This window comes from Salvelinus sp. IW2-2015, unplaced genomic scaffold (assembly GCF_002910315.2).
Source record: "Salvelinus sp. IW2-2015 unplaced genomic scaffold, ASM291031v2 Un_scaffold1849, whole genome shotgun sequence".
NCBI lineage: Eukaryota > Metazoa > Chordata > Actinopteri > Salmoniformes > Salmonidae > Salvelinus > Salvelinus sp. IW2-2015.
The window spans coordinates 85,356-90,184 of NW_019943214.1; positions in this window are offsets into that span (position 1 = coordinate 85,356).

A 4,829-nucleotide genomic window follows, 5' to 3' on the forward strand; every position below is an offset into this window, starting at 1 on the left:
AGTCCGATCGGGTTTTACATCAACTTGTCAACACCGTAAGTTTGCTATGGTATTTTTCTCAGACAGAGTTCACAGTGTGGTCAAATCGCGGGATGGGGGTCACTTAGCATCGCCCCGTCACTTGCTCTACTCTTCTGTTTGGATGGTCTGGTGTCGGGTCCCCAAGTAGTACCGTCGTGCTCTGGAGATGCTCTATGGGCGATATACACAATTCACCGCGGCGTTCATTTCTCGACAATTAAGAATCGTGAACAATGGTCCCGACCTTGCCGTGGATCGCCATATAACCACCACTGCTGCTTTTAGTGGCTTTGACCGGGAGTTATGACAGCCAAAGACTTGAGAGGGGTTTGAGAGGAAGAAGACCCATTGAATCTTGTGGCAAGACTTGAAGATTGCTGTTCACCGCCACTCCCATTCTAAATTTTTTTTTTTTAAAACAAAAAAAGCCTTTGAGAAATCTGCAAGGAACAAGGAAGAAAATCCCAAATCAGATGTGGCCAAAGTGATACAGACAAATTCAAGATAGAGACTCAAGCTGTATCGCCGTCAAAAAGGTGCTTCTACAAGTAAAATCGACTCAGATTTGTGATACTTACGCAATAGGATTTGTATTTCATTCTTCATAAGCACCAAAATTTCTAAAAACATGTTTCAACTTGTCATTCTGGGGGGATTGTGTGTATTTTTTGTTGTTGTTTGATTTAATCGCATTTTGAATCAGGCTGTTAACAGAATGGTGGAACAAGTCGAGGGGTAGGAATACTTCTGAGGCTCTGTAAGCTTAAAAACCGATTTTCTTAAAATGGGGAATTATTAACAAATATAGAATTCCACGGGGAGCACGGAGACGTTCGGGAGGTATTTAAGGTTAAGGTTTAAATTGGGTCAGAAATGGCGGGTTTAGCCATGAACGACTGTGGCTTGGACGCTCTGACAAATCCTTGCCGCTGGGACAACCAGGGAACATTGCCCTGGGGACTATGCCCTGGGACCAACGGGAACATTGCCCTGGGACTACCGGGGAACATTGCCTGGGACTCCGGGGAACATTGCCCTGGACTACCAGGGGAACATTGCCTGGGACTATGCCCTGGGAACTACCAGACAAGAAAACATTATGGCATACTGCAGAGTCAGTTGACTGTTTCTGTGACATTTCAATGTCCACAGTGTAGGATAGTGCTCTTATTGTTTACTGTCAGTAATCAGACCAGGAAGTCATTCTGTGATGTGAAGTATAATATTCATTTAGATGTATTTATGCAGGCAGAGCAGCGGGGTCACCTGGTTGGCTGAGACTGGAACACCTCCAGACGTCTAGAAGGCGGTGTTGAAGACAGCAGAGCCAGGTCCTGGGGGCTAGGAACTGACAGGCCAGAGAAAGAGGTAGGGTTAACCGGGGACAGAGCCAGGTCTGGAGGGCTAGGAACTGACGGGACCAGGGTAGGGTTAACGCGGCAGGGCTAGGAACGCGAGGGACAACGAGGTAGGTTTAGCCGGAGGCTGGAACGACGGGACAAGAGCGGTAGGGATAACGGAGGGCTAGGAACCGAGCGACAGAGTAGGGTTAACCGGAGGGCTAGGAACCGACGAGGACAGAGGTAGGATAACCGGAGGGCTGGAACCGAGGGGACGAGAGGTAGGGTTAACCGAGGGCTAAGGAACCGACGGGACAGAGGAGGGGTAACCGGAGGCTGGAACGACGGGACAGAGGTAGGGTTACCGGAGGGCTAGGAAACCGACGGGGACAGAGGTAGGGTTTAACCGGAGGGTCTAGGAACCGCGGGACAGAGGTAGGGTTAACGAGGGCTAGGAACCGACGGGACAGAGGTAGGATTAACGCGGGGGCTCGGAAACCGACAGGACAGACGGTAGGGTTTAATCCGGAGGGCTAGGAACTGAGGGGACAGAGGTAGGGGTTCCGGAGGCTAGGAACTGCAGGAAGAGTCAGGTCTGGAGGGCTAGGAACTGACGGGACAGAGGTAGGTTAACCGGAGGCTGGAATGACGGGACAGAGGAGGTTTAACGGGGGCCTAGGAACTGACGGACAGAGGTAGGGGTTAAACCGGAGGGCTAGGAAACTGAGGGGAGGCAGAGGTAGGGTTATACCGGAGGGCTAGGAACTGAGCGGGACCAGAGGGTTCCAGGTCCGTGGAGGCTAGGACTGACAGGAACAGAGGTAGGGTTACGGAGGGCTAGGACCTGACGGGATCAGAGGTGGGTAACCGGAGGGACAGAGGTAGGGTTACCGGAGGACAGAGGTAGGGTTTAACCGGGGGAAAGAGGTAGGGTTACACGCGGAGGGACAGAGGTAGGGTTAACGGAGGACAGAGGTAGGGTTAACCAGAGGGACAGAGGTAGGGTTAACCAGAGGGACAGAGTAGGCGTTAACCGGAGGGCTAGAACTGAAGGGACAGAGACAGAGTAGGGTTAACGGAGGGCTAGGAACTGAAGATAAGAGTAGGGTTAACGGAGGGAACACGAGGTAGGGTAACCGGGGGACAGAGGTAAGGGTTAACGGAGGGACACGAGGGTAGGTTCAACCGGAGGGGCTAGGAACATGCAGGCTTTGATTTTGTTTTCCTCTGTTCAATGTCACTCATAACAGGGAACGTCGACTGATCCTGTAATGTTTCCATTTGTTAAATCTGGTGTAAAAAATGCTTACCTTCAGTATCATTGGTTTGCGTGCCAGATGAATACCTTGGGCGGCACTGGGGCTTCCTCTGTGAACGTGGACTAGGACAGCGAAAAACTGTAACACCTGCAAGAAATTATCATTATCAATCAGACTTCTCGTCTACAGTACTAAGGCAGTCAGACCAACGATCTCGTCTACGGAGCTAAGCAGGCGGAACGATCTCGTTCTACGTATCAGCAAGTCAGAAACGAATCTCGTTACGGTATAAGCAGGCCAGGAACGATCTCGTCTACGGCGTACTAAGCAGCCAGGAACGATCTCGTCTACGGTCACAGCAGTCAGAAAACGATCTCGTCTACGGTCTAAGCAGTCAAGAAACGATCTCGTTACGGATAAGCAGCCAGCGAACGCTCTCGTTACGTATAAGAGCGGAACGATCTCGTCTACGGCTACTGAAGCAGCCAGAAACGATCTCGTCTACGGTCCTAAGCAGTTTCAGAAACGATCTCGTCTACGGTATCAAGCAGCCAGAAACGATCTCGTCTACGTACTTAAGCAGCAGAAACGATCTCCGTCTACGGTACTACTAAGGAGTCAGAACGATCTCGTCTACGGGTACTAAGCAGTCAGAAACGATCTTCTACGGTTAAGCAGCCAGACACGTCTCGTCTACGGCACTAAGCAGCAGGAACGATTCGTCTCGGCACTCAGCAGCCGGGAACGATCTCGTCTACCGGTAACTAAGCAGGGCAGGAACGATCTCGTCTACGGCACTAAGCAGCCGGAACGATCTCGTCTACGGTACTAAGCAGACGGGAACGATCTCGTCTACGGGTACTAAAGCAGACAGGAAGACGATCTCGTCTAGGTACTGCAGACAGGAACGATCTTCGTCTACGGTACTAAGCAGACAGGACGATCTGTCTCGCGGTAGCTCAAGCAGACAGGAAGTCTCGTCTACGGTACCTGCAGACAGGAAGATCTCGTCTACGGTACTAAGCAGACAGGAACGATCTCGTCTACGGTACTAAGCAGTTCAGAAACGATCTAGTTCCGGCATTTAAGCCAGACGGAACGATCTTCGTCTACGGTACTAAGCAGACAGGAATGATTCGTTTACGTTATAAGAGCAGGAACGATCTTGTCTAGGTACTAAGCAGAGCGGTTAGTAGTGCACCACTTCTGAGAGAAACAGGTTGGGAATCGAACTGCAGCCGAACGAGCTGCCTAGCAAGTCGAGGTGGTAGAACGGGTGGAAGGGGGGGGGTCAGCTGCCCTAGCAGTCGAGGTGGTAGAACGGGTGGGCAGGGGGGGGGGGTCAGCTGCCTAGCAGTCGATGGGGTAGAATGTGGGTCAGTGCTAGCATCGAGGGGGTAGACGGGGGGGTCAGCTGCCTAGCAGTCGAGGGGGTAGGACGGGGACGGGGGACTGGGATTAAATACCAAAATAAAAATATGGGACAAACACCATCACAGAACAGAGTGACAACACAACATAGAGAGATCCAGACAATAACACAACATGTAGAGCACAACATGGTAGGCAAACATGGTAGCCGCACAACATGTAGCTAATCAGGGTTTACGTTTGGCAGTGGGGTATGAGAGAAGGCGATTTACGATAGAGGACAACCAAGTCTAGATTTAAACTTAAGCTGCAGCTTTGATATGTGCTAGAGAAGGACAGTGTCCCGTCTATGCATAACGTCCCGAAGTACTATGTATGAGGTTGACCACCTCACGCTCTAAACCTCAGAGGTAGTAATACCAACCTGTGGTGGAGAGGGCAATTCTTCTTAACAACCACATGACATTGTTTTGGAGGTGTTCAAACAAGGTTAAGGGGTAGAGAACCTTGTTGGACACTAAGAAGCTTTGTTGCAGAGCATTTAACACAAAATCCGTGGAAGGGCACGCTGAGTTAATTCAGACTGTACTAATTTGCTATAAATGGGATGAGAGGCCTTCCTCTGCTGGCTATGTTTGTTGATGTAAATTGGAAAGAGCGTGGGGCTAGATTGTGCCTTGGGGTAATCCCTTGTTCAGGCGTGCTTGAGCGCAGATGTTCTGATTTATACACTGCATCTTTGAGAGAGGTGTTAGCAAATCCAGGCCCAAAAAGAGGCCCCCCCCTCCCCCCAAGAAACAGACACCAATACTCCTTAGCCGGCCACGAGATGGAATAG